Consider the following 12,850-nt stretch of genomic DNA (forward strand, 5'->3'; position numbering starts at 1 on the left):
TCCCCAAAGCGCTTCGTGCCCGGGCCCCGCTGTGAGCATGGGAGAGGGGCTGGGTGTGAGTAAAACCCGCGGTGGGTTAAACCTCCTGGGTAAATGGCTTGAAAAGAAACTGCAAACACAGCATTAGATAAAAATCTTTCAGCACAAGAGAGACTTGGAGAGGGTGCAGCGAAAGGCCAGGGAGGTGCTGCGGGCACTGGAGCATCTCTGCTATGAGGGCAAGGCTGAGTTGGGGTTCTTCGCCCCCGAGAAGAGACGGCCGAAAGGGGATTTTTATCCGTGCACACAAACTTGAGTAATTTAATTATTAAATGTATTAGTTACGGTACCAAGAGGACGGAGCCAGGCTCCTCTTGGTGGTGGCCGGCAATGGCACAAGAGGAACGGGCAGAAACTGATGCCCAGAAGTTCCACCTGAACACGGGGGAAAACTTCTTTCTTGTGCAGTGACCGAGCACTGGAACAGGCGCCCAGAGAGGGTGTGGAGTCTCCTCACTGGGGATATTCCAGAGCCCTCTGGACACAATCCTGTGTCCTGTGCTCTTGAAGCTTGTCAGCAGAGCCCTGTCCTGGTGTGAGGTTGGTGTCATCACCAGAAATGGTTCACGGGATGCAAATCCGGCTGATACATCCCAAAAAGTTCGGTGCAGCTGCCTCTGCACTGCAACTCTCACACAAATGCCCCGTCTCATAATTTATTATCATTACCTTCCCCTTTAAAAACCCTCAAACAAAAAAGCCATGTTGCAGCCCTGGATTTTTTCTCTTTCTATTAAAATGTTTAATTTTTACTGCTGAAATTTTTATCGCATTCTTCGTTACAAATCACTACATCCCATGCAGTGCTCCTGAGCATTTCAAATTCTTCTATCTCAGTCCTATGTTGATTCTCCCTAAAAATGCCTTTTTCTCAGGGAAAAATTCTGCACTTTCTGCTTTTCAGAATCCCCCATTTCAGTTCAGCAATAATATTCTCCCTGCATCAGTGACAGAGGAGACCAATGATTAGCCAGCAAGCAAAACACTAATTTTTATTTTTTTTAAATCGGATTTAAAGTGGTTTAGAGAAACACATTTAAAAGACAAATAGCACTCTAATTTCTTTACCATCATGGGTGGAAAATTCCCAAATAATCATTATCTCTGCTGACCTGACTGTGCCTTTAGAGCAACAATCAATATCACATTTGCCAAACGAGCACAAACATGCCCGTGATGATACATTAAGCATTTATAAAATACAATAATCACTTAAATGATTAAGTTATGATTCCATAACTTTTTCTGCATTGTCTCAGTGTAATACACATAATTGCAGGGTATTGTATCTGATAATTGACCATAATAAAAAAAAATAAAATGTTTTTGTTGTCAGGCTGGCCAACTAAAGAATTAAAAAATGATGAGCCCCTTCTCCAAACTCTGGGATTTTATTAAGAGATATTATGCTAAACATTGTTTAATTCTTTTGATATGCTAACATACTTTGATTTCTGTTGGGTTTTTACTAAAGTGCTGGGGGTATGTTTGAGTTACACTTTTAGGCTTGTTTCTGCACTCTTCAGTGATAGATCTTATTTTTCAGTGGCTCTTGGGATTCTCCAAAAATTCACATGACCCAAGGAGCTGAGGCTTCTTTTAGGAAACCCTAAATTCAACAATAATCATAATAAAATGCTAAGTAGTAGAAAGTCTGGGAGTATTTTGGATGCTGTTGCACCTCTTTATCCCCCTAACCCTGCTAACAGCTCTATCTACGAGCGCTGTAACCCCAGCAATTGCCTTAAATACAAATTCAACCCCCAAATTGGGCATTAACTCTAATTTAGACTCTAATTTACACACATCACTATTCACCAGCTTTTCGTACAGGGCTGTAGTGAAGACACTGACAATTTGGGGTGAAGATTTCTTTTGAGATAGGTGACTTTTGTTGAGTTCCACATCACCATCAGGACGTTTACTAAATGCACTAAGGTGTAATTAATTTTGAGGGTTTTAAATTAAGCCTGCTAGAAAACACATTTACGATAGAAATATTGGTATTTATTATCACCAAAAGCTATCATTAGTTTGAAGAGTCATTAATCTCACACTTGAATCCCTCCCAGCACAAGGTGTGTTCCCAAACTCTGGGAGTACTGGAAATTGTTTCCTATTTCTCCAGCAGGATTATCCTCACGTCGGGTTGCAGATAGATTCAGGCTGAAGAGCAGTGTGCCAATCCCAAACAATTTCAGTAAATTTGGTGAGGGCAAGTAGTTGTGTATCCCAGAGGCCATCAGTTAATCTGGTCTGAGAACCACCCAAACTGCTGTCATTATGTGAACTCAGAGCACTCCAAGATCGTGCAGGGCTTTTTGCTTTTGAGCAGCTGCTTACCAAAGATACACACAGCCAGCTGGGATGAACTGCATTTTATTTAGGAGGGTTGTTTGTAAGAGGGCTGATTTAGAAACAAAGTTTAAATTTCATGCCACCAGCCCTGAGGGATTTCATCCCCAAATTCATCTCCAGTGGCTGTTTGGGAATAGTGGCTCATTGCAAAGTTGCTCTTGGTTAACCACTGAGTAGTTTGGAGTCAGAGGACGTTAATCACCTTTCCAGAAGAAAAAGAAACAATGTAAAGGATATTAAAATGATGCACTATTTAGAAGTTAATTTAGTGTTAATTTCGAGTTAATTTAGTCTTCATTCTGGGTCGTACTCGGGATGGGGAAAGCAAAGGATTGAGTGCTTGTTCCCTGATTACAGGTGCGGTTCTCAACACAATGAGTTTGCAAACGAGCACCAGCGTCCCCCTTGCGAGTCATTCGCTAAACAGATCATTGCTCTACCCAAAATACAACGATACCTCCCCAAAATGTGCCATTTGGTCAGTTTGGTATTTAACCACAGTACTTTCGCTCCCGTTTTTCCTCTCCTGAGTCCACTTCCTGACTATCCTCAGGAGGAAAACCGATGTGACTGGTAAGAAGATAAGGAGGAACTGAGAGCAGCTCTACTGACAAAATCTTTCCTGTGTGAAATTCCAAAGCTCCTTTCCATCCCTCAGCTCCCCTCTCTGCGCACTGGTTGAGAAAAGAAGTTGTCAATGTCTAAGCAGCCAATGCACTCGCTCGTCCCCACCTACATCCTTGAATCAAGTGGCAAATTCAAATATTCCCGATATTGCTGAGAGAAGAGGCACTAGATGGTGCTGTAACATCCCCTTTTGCAGGTTTCCTCCGGCAGAGTTACTCAGCTGGGCTGCTCTGAGAGCTTTGGGGCTTCAGTTCTTAGGGGATTCTCTGCAAACAATGGAAAAGTTTGATCTACGACCTTACTCTTTCAAAGGAGGGTTTGTGTGTTTCTGCAACATGCTGGTTAGACCGGGCTGTTTAAAAAGGAGTCTGGGTAGTCTAATTAAAGTGGTAAAAGCCCTGTGTATGTGTGCCATTGATGTCTGCCCCGCCAGTACATTGGCTCGTTATCCCCCCAAACCTGCTATCCCAGCAATCTGTCCAAGTATTCCAAGATTAAAAGTAACTCCCCACCTTTAGACAATTTATTAAACACTGACAGTAGAAAGCAACTGCAGGACAAAAAGAAAATCTGTACTTCAGACATGAAAAAAGCCAATTACCAGAAGTACATGAAGCCACTTTCATACCAACAGCCAGGCAGCCCCAACACGGAAGACACTCATCATGTCCACTTGGCCACGGAAATTCCTGGCTTTTCAAGTGACCAGCTGGACTTGCTACTCCCTTTGTCACCACCTTGTTGCACCAGTTAGGGAGATGCGTTGCCTGCCAGTCCCCAGCAAACTGGGAAAAATCCCTTCTTTGACTGTAAAAGCAGCCCACTTCTGAGCTGTCAGCTCTGCACACACCACGCTATCAGCTGTGCCATCCCAAAAACTTGTCCATGTCAATATTCAATGTACTCTAAGAGGACACAAACCACGGAGGAAGGTGACTCCAAAAGCATAAGAATCAGTGATGGGCAGAACTGCTCTAGAGTGAGAGTGGCTGGACAATGCTGGGGAGTTAAAGAGCAGCAGAGGACCAGTTTATCCCAGGAAGCTGATTCTTGCTTCAGCTGGCATCCCACGGAGAACAGGGCATATTTACAGTTCCTTTTCATATTTGCTGTCTGGGTCAGGCTGGTGACAAAGGAGCAGCTCTGAATATGCAAGAGGCCCCAGACAAAGGGCCCATTAGCCAGACATGCCCATTACTATGCAGAGAGGCAAATTCTCCTGCCACTGAACCCTCGCCAAGCAACAAAACTATTTGGCAAGTGTGCAAAACCCATATTCCACACAAGTGACAGACAGCATGGCAGGGAAAGCAAATGGGGCTATAAACACAAATTTGGTTCAATAAAGGGAATGAGAAGTGAGGGGAAAACTCTGTAACACTGTCTGGAAGGGGACACCAAGGCAAAGGGACCCCAGGTCCTTTGGTAGCGGTGAGGAATATTGCTGTAAATCCAGAGCTGCCAGACACTGTTCCCAGGTCACTGAGATCTTTCAGGCGCAGGTTAGCACAATTCTCATGTATCCATTGCAAAGAAGAGTTATCAGAGATAAGGGTTTGATATTACCTTTGATTTTTTTCTGTCACAAAATTTGTGCTCGTTTTCATGTTAATGAGGTCCCAAAATTTTAACCAGCATAAACAAGAGTGATTCCACTGAATCTTACAAACTATAACATTGCTTTCTCCTTCTCCATTGTTCCTGCTGGCTCTGTCAGTAAGTTCAATGTGTATATAATTTAATGTATATATAGTTCTGGACATGATTTCCCCAGAAGACCCAAGTAGCCCTGTCTGAACAGGAGTTTATGCAGAGCTCACTGCAGTGATCCCTACTCACAGTGTTGGTTTTATCCATGTATTTATTACCCAACAGAGACAAACTGTTCCCATATATTATGTAAAATAATGTAAATGGGTGTATATACATTTAGATAGAGGGAGCTTGTTCATAAATCTCACTTCAGTTTAAAATACAGAGCACTGAGTATGAGTTAAAAGTACTGTTTTTCTTTCCCTGTGGATTTAGAGCAGGCTCCTGCCATTATCCGTGCAGGGAAATCCCTCAGAATTCAGGGAGCTTGAGAGAAGTTAATATGGTGACATTTACAACAATATTGTCCTTAATCTTGGGAATTTATCCTGGAAGTTCGCCTGCAGTTTGTCTTGGGGAGGAAGTCCAGTAATTTCCACAGATGATGGCAGTGAAAACCTATCACTGAGTCAGGGAGGGAAAGAACACAGCAAAGGCTTGGAAATCAAGACCTTTTTGGATTTTTTCACATCATAACTTACTAAAATTTAGCAGAGACCGAGCACACTGTCTTTGCAGTCTGCTTAGTTAGGGTTTCTCCATTTCTTGGGCTGAAAGATATTGTTAACATCATTCCCCAACTTTTCTTAGTAGTGGCACTGAGTATTGCAGCACTCGGATCCAAAGGTGGGTGCACTGCAAAGATGGGGGAAAAAAATGCTAAACTGTAATGGACATAAACTGCATGTAATGGACATAAATGCCAAAGTCTGCTGGATTTCTGCCTGGGGGAGCAGAGGAATGGACTCTCTAGATGTGCTCTTATGCTTTTGCAATTCTCATTTTCATAGAAGCATAAAATGGTTTGCTTGGAAGGAACCCTAAAAATCCTCTCATTCCACCCCCTGCCATGGGCAGGGACACCTTCCACCAGCCCAGGTTTCTCCAAGCCCTGTCCAGCCTGGCCTTGATGTCACACACATTCCAGCCATGCAGATCCATGACCTTCCCAGTCCTCTCTGTGGCATTTCCCAGCAGGAGGCCCCAAGCCTCCATCCCCTTGGAGCAGCCCAGTCCCTTTGAGAGCTCAATGAAGCCTTGGAGGTGTTCAGATTCCTCAGCTCCCCCACGTTTCAAATCCTTCCAGCTGCCAGTTTTGTCTCTGCTGAAAGGAAAAAAGGATCTTGCTGTGAGGCAGCCTCTGTCAGATCACCTCTCTCACGTACGAAACCGCTCACAGAGTTGTATTTTCTCTTTACCAGCATAACCAGCACATCAAGAGGATTCCCCTACCTGAGAGAACATCCCAGTCAAACACTGAACTCCCTAACTGCTGTAAAGGACTTTGGATAAAGCAACAGTGGGAACCTCCGCTGGGAATGGCAGGGAAACACACATTCAGAAACATGGAAATTCTCACTCTGCACAAGATGTTCCGGGTATTTGATTTCCAGTGCCTTCAGAGGACTACCTGAATATTTAACTGGCATCAAATCAGCTCTCAACTGAGAGTTTGCTTGTGCCTGTGCATTCTGAGAGGTAAAAAATAACTCAGTAATCAGATTTTAAGCTGTTATCTAATTGCAGAGAAGGTAGCACTGCAGAAAAACCCCAGCACTTCAGTCCTTAAGAGTTCTCACACCAAATTTTCACCTTGTTTAAGGGCAGATGTACACAGATTCCAGAAGGAAACAGATGTTTTCATCCCATCCCAGCTCCTTCACGGGGGTAATTGCCTGTAAATAGTGAGGTTATTAAAGCTATTAGTCCAATATCACTACCTACCAAGCGTGACAAATTAATCAAAGTAGAAGTTCTACCACAGAAGTCCCACTGAAAGTTCATTTCCTCCAATGGCTGAGTGTTTAAGGAGATTTTCAGCAATAGATAATATTTTGTGGGCTGTTCACCCAACAGGTGATTTCCTCCAATGTTCAGAATCACTGGAAGCTCTCCATTTTACAGTACTAATACTACCCTAAAATTTGTCACTGATTTCACACCTCACAAGTTTTAAGATCCTGAAGAAGCCAACAAACTCTTCCACAAGGACCTGACCTTCATTCAATGACCTGCCATGATCGGTGGATATAAAAACAGTAACAACCAAACTGAGATACAGATTTCTCTGGTTTCCCCCCTTTTTTATTCATTCTATTTTATATAATTCAAATGTTGTAGGTTCTTACAATATACATATTGTCTAAATATGTATCATACAGCTAGGCATGTTTTCTTCTGAGTGTTTTTTAAATAATATATTTTGTACATGCAATTTTTTTGGCATTTAGTCACACTAGAATGGAGGCCAATTCATTTTGCCTTTGCCTAGATTTCTGAAAATTCAATCAGTCGATTAATCTTTTATTACTAATATGGACATACAAACAATTTCCTAATGGTTCTAGAAGATCGTGGCTGGATGGAAAATTGGATGTATTCTCTCATTTTAAATTTCCTATTGTTTAGGTACAGAATCTCACCACCCATTCTGTGTTATGGAGGCAGATCTGAGGCACAAAAGGCGTGAGACTGCTGGGAATTAATTTCCAAAGTCAGGTAAAATGTCATTCCATTGTTCTTTTGTAAATCATTCCCCCAGCACCTGTAGCATAAGGAAATGAAAAATGGGACAGACTATTAAGCTAAATGGCCTTTTGGAAAGCTGGAGTGAAAGCTTTACAAATGATGTATTGTGGGAGGGCAGCTCAATGTTTTCTGTGGTTTCTTTATGGTTTATTCTCCCCCCAGATAAACTGGGATTGAAGTGAGAAGAGGCCTGACCAGACATGTTTTCACTGACTCCATCATTAGGGCCTGACACTCCACTGGAAGAGGACCAGCCATTTTATCAAATGCAAAACACAGTAATTCCCTTTTAATGCCCTGTTTGTTGGGAGCTGGAGGCTGAGTGAGAAAAGGAGCCTTGTGTCTCCTGAGTGCCTCTAACTGTGCTCAGCCCCGGCAGCCAGAGGGACCAGGATCGATACCGCAGCGGAGCCTCATCCCAGAGACCTTCACAGCTCACAAGGACAGGACACTTTCTGCAGCAGTAATTGGTGGCACAGTGGGATTTTAACCCTGGCATCCAGAAATGCTGCTCCAGGAAGTTGGGGATGACTCACAGGTTTCCCTGCTGGAAACTCTCGAGGGTGCTGTGGCTGATTTACTCCATAACCACTGCTTCATGCCCTAAGAGCCACTGGGGCAACTGGTTTGAGCATAAATGGTTCACTGGTTTCCTACTGCATCCACCTTCGTGCTCTTTCCAACCATTTCATTTCTGGGAGTAGTTTTGCAGTAATTCTGGGTCTGTTTCTCAATAAAGCTTCTAAACACAGTGGATTCGGGGATATTATTTTTTCTTTCATTTTCAAACCTGAGAGATCTCCTTCCATCTTCTTATAATGGGTCAGAAAAGGACAAATTGTACATGGAACAGCTTTGCTGATCTTAAGGCATCTGGGAGCTAATTTCCAAGGGAAATTCCAGCTGGCAGTGGCTTTGAGAGTGTGCATTCCTACCTCCAGCAGAATGTACAAGTGCGTTGGAAACAAGATGAAAATGGTAGTCCAATGTTATTTAAATTTAGCCAAAAGAATGCAGTTTTGGGTTCCATAATAGTTCAATGTATCCTCTCTTCACCCCTGGGAGCTGAGCAACCACCACGTGGAACAAACCTGCACTTTCCTGGGAGTGGCAAAAGTCAGGGTCAGACAGGAAAACTGCCCCATCCAGCAGCCCTGCTGGAATTGTGTTATCCCTGACACTCCCTGGCTGCCAGGAACACCCAGGGAGCACTGCAGAGCTCCCTCCTGACTGAATTAGAGGCGATGTTTATGATTTGGTTAATTACAAGAGAACTAAAGGCGGCTGCCATTCAATGCAGACATTAATTCTGATCATCGCAGAGCTTTCCCAGGGCCGTGCTCTCCGGAGCTGCAGGGAAAATCCTTCCTCTCCAAGTGCAGCCCTGTCCCTGCCACATCCCCAGCAGCAGCCTGGAGGAGGCACTGGGGTCAGGTGTGCAGAGGGCATCACACTGGGAGGACTGGACAGTGTGCTTGCAGTTCAGAGATCATTTTATTTCTTTAATTCTAATGCTCATTTAATTTTAATCCTCCCCTGCGAGGGTGGGCATGCCTGGCACAGGGTGCCCAGAGCAGCTGGGGCTGCCTCTGGATCCCTGGCAGTGCCCAAGGCCAGGCTGGACATTGGGGCGTGGAGCAGCCTGGGACAGTGGGAGGTGTTCAAGTCCCAGGGAGTTGGAATGAGATGACCTCTAAGCTCCTTTCCAACCCAAACCATTCCATGGTTCCATGAGATCCCTGCCCAGGCTGAAGGAACGGCCTGACCATGGACTTATCAAACATTCCACATGCAAAGCCTGGTGCTTGGGAAGGAATAATCCCTTTCAGACCTCAGGCTGAGGCTGACCAGGGGGAAAATCCCTGCTGAGGATGCCCTGGGCAAAATCTTATCCTTGGACCAACTGCATTCCTGAGCCACCTGAATAAAAAGGATTCAGCCTAAGGACTGTCTGGATCTCCTGGAGCAGAATCAAAGGCAAAGAATCTATTCCATTGACAAAATAATTAAACCATTAATAACTGCATGCATATAACTTTGGGGAATGAATGATATCAATTAAATTCAATTAACATCTGCACAATGCTTTGAGGACATAGAAATGTCATGTAACTCCAAAGAAATGTTAGAATTAATCCTATTAATCCGATTTTTAGGATTTATTAATCCTAAAATAGTTTTTGCTGCATTAGCACACTGCTAAATGTGAAAATCACTATAAGCAAAGACAGGGGTACTCCAAAGATTTAGGGTGATTGGTAATCCCTTTGTATGAAAAAATAAGGGTTTTTTCCTGAAATCCAGCTCCACTTGAAACTGGCAGTTACAGGTAAATCAATATTGATGCCATTTAAAAATAACCATATTCTTTGTATAGCTATTGATTCCAGCAGGAGTGACTAAAGGAAGGATATACATAAATATACCAAAAAGAAGAGTTGGATATTAATGTCATCTTTTATCATCGTGGGCACTAACATGGCTGGAAAGTATTGATTACCTTAAAAGCCCCTAATAACTAAAGAACTATTGACTTAATATTTTCTCTAATCCTCCATGAAATTTTACAGTAAGTCCTGATGTATTTTCTGTTAAGAGTTTTAGGGCTGAACTATATCATGTACTTATCTGGAGTGTCAGCTCTGGGGCTTACACTGCAGCTGATGAGAGCTCTGCTAAAGGTGAGGAATAACTCCCAGGATTTAAGTCTGGTTTCAGGGATTTTGGAAATAGATACATCTGCTAATGTCTATTATTCTATAGCTTTTGTCTTTTAAATAATCTTTATCATTAGGGAATAATCTAATATACATTTATTCAGTGGAAACAAGGGTTCTGCTCATAATTACTCAACTACAGCTGTTCTGAAAATTCCCCCAGCGTTGGATAAGTGTCTCAACAGCCTTTTTTATTGCTTCCTATTTTCTTAGCACACTCACAGCCTGCCTTCCTGAAACTCCAATGGGTGATACTTACCCAAGTTAAATAAGGGAATAGGGAATGGAAACTTACCCAAACACCTGAACTTTTCCAATCCCTTAAAGTGAGTGCATCCTCTACTTCCACCCCCTGCCCCAGGCAGGGACACCTTCCACTGTCCCAGGCTGCTCCCAGCCCCAATGTCCAGCCTGGCCTTGGGCACTGCCAGGGATCCAGGGGCAGCCACAGCTGCTCTGGGCACCCTCACAGGGAAGGATTTCCTCCATATAGCCAAAGGAAATCTACCCTCTTTAGATTAAAGCCATTCCCCTTGTCCTGGCTACATCTTGGCCCCTCAGATCCTGCATTGTCATGGAGCAAACAGAGAGGTTTTCACTTTGGTTCACATTGGTTTGAGTTCCAAACAAACGGCTGACAGTTTTCCAGCCCCCATGGATGCTCCTGAATGCCTTTTGCACTGTGGTTCCACTGATCTGGCTCTAATATCCCATTTCTACCCATCCCAAACTGTCCAGCCCTCCAGCCCTACAAACCTCACCTCCCCAAAGTGCCAATGCAGAGAAAAGCTTTGCTCGCCCTCAGCAATTCCCCTGAGCCAAATTCTATCCATTTCAAGCCTATTTACAGAAATGCCTTCAAGATCTCGCTACCAAACACCAGAACTGCAAGAATATCTTTGCTTTTTCCAAAAAGACTAGAGACTTTTAGATAAGAACTGGTTGCAGAAACAATACTGAAAGAGAAGTGCTGTTCTAGAGCTCCCTGTGCCTGACATCCTTCCCATCACCTGAACTGCATCCCTGGGTGAACTCCCATTTTCCAAGACCTCTTTATGGAGTGGAGGTGATACATAATGCGATCCAGCAAAGAACAGACTTTTTTCCTTGCCTCCAGTAAAACCAAGGACTTCTCTTGACCCCATGAGCCACATCTAATCCTTAGTGATTGGTTTTGGCTCAGTCCTGCAATCACTTATTTATGGAACTCTCTCGATTACAGCAGCAGCCTCATTAAAACAAGTGGGGCAGTTTTTCATGTGCTCCTTGCAGGGCTGGGACCCCTCAAAGCCTATGAAGCCCCCGGGTCCTACTTTAAGCTGGGCTTTCCCCTGGGTCCCGCCAGGCCTCCGGCGGGATCAGCATCATCCCCATCACAGGCTGAGGAGGCAACTGTGCTGGGAGCTCACACCCTCGCTCACACCCAGGGCAGCTGGCCCTCCAGCTCTGTCCTTAGAGGAGGCAGAACACAGCACTAATTATTTTAATGACTGCAAATGAACTGTGAATTTCTTAAGAGCCATTGAAGCAAAACGCTTTGAGTCCATCTCCCCACATTAATACCAGAGCGCTGGAGATTGCTCATATCTTTGAGATGATGAAGTACATCTGCTAGATTTCCCTAGCTAATAGTAGGCCAAGTGCTAAAATATCAAACTTTCCCTCACATCCTTCTGATGAAATGGAGGAAAAGGACAAAAAAGAAACCCCCCATAGCACCTTCCACTTGAGCCGTGCTGAGCTGCAGTGCTTGTGTGCATCAGTGCATCCCCAGGGACACCTGGCAGGGAATGGGCAGGACCACACTGCTCCTGTGGCAGCACCCGAGTGGCACTGGGATCCCCAGGTGGCTCGGGATGCTGTGTGGGATGCAGGATGCTCGGTGGGATGGGAATGCTCTGCTGCACAGGGCCTGCATGCGTGGCTGGCTCTGCAGCGTGTCGTCTCCAGACCAGCAGTTATTCCTCTATCCCTGTTTGCTGATTCCTGCTCTAACTGTGCTGTTCATTGCTGATTTGCTTTTTCTTTGTATATCCAAGGAAATGCAAATATGGAATTTAATCAGGAGGATGAGACACGACAGCCAGTGTTTGCCAAACAGTTTAGTGAGTGTGAGCACCTCCATTAGAGACAGAAGTTTGCAGCAGCTCTAACAGACAATATTCAGGCAGCTCTGAGCATCCAAGCAGAAAGAAATCACCTAAAATCATGATTCATTTTTTAAAATGCTGCCTGAGCTTGACTCCCTTAAAAATAAAAACGTCATTACTAATTCAGGGAAGTTTTTATTCAGTCACAAATGCTGGCATGCAAGTGTGGTACACACAGACATGGAGCAGCCCTCAGCCCAGCTGGGCTTGGGGTCAGAGCTGTCTCCAGAGTGCCCTGGAAGAGCAGCCCTGGACATGGAGACCTCATCCAGCCTGTCCTAGAGGGGCAGAGCCATCCAGTGCCATTAACGGCTCCTGCTCTGTGTGGAAGCAGCATAATGTGCATCAGATTGCAAATGGAGCTGAGATTAAACACAGCTTTTAATGGCCCTGCAAACACATCTGGGAAAAACATCAGAGCATGCCCCACTAAATTAACTCCTCATTTTTGCCAGTATGGCCCTGTTTGCATTCCACTGCAGCCCGGCCTCTGTAGATGCCTTACCTCAGCTCAGGCAGTGCTGGAGTTCCTTACTTCAGGAATAAATGCTCATTTTTGCTGTCAGGCATAAAATGGAACAGAAGGATTTCCACAGTGCTCAGCCTGATGCTCCTGAT

This window comes from Corvus brachyrhynchos, unplaced genomic scaffold (assembly GCF_000691975.1).
Source record: "Corvus brachyrhynchos isolate BGI_N302 unplaced genomic scaffold, ASM69197v1 scaffold95, whole genome shotgun sequence".
In the NCBI taxonomy this organism is placed as follows: domain Eukaryota; kingdom Metazoa; phylum Chordata; class Aves; order Passeriformes; family Corvidae; genus Corvus; species Corvus brachyrhynchos.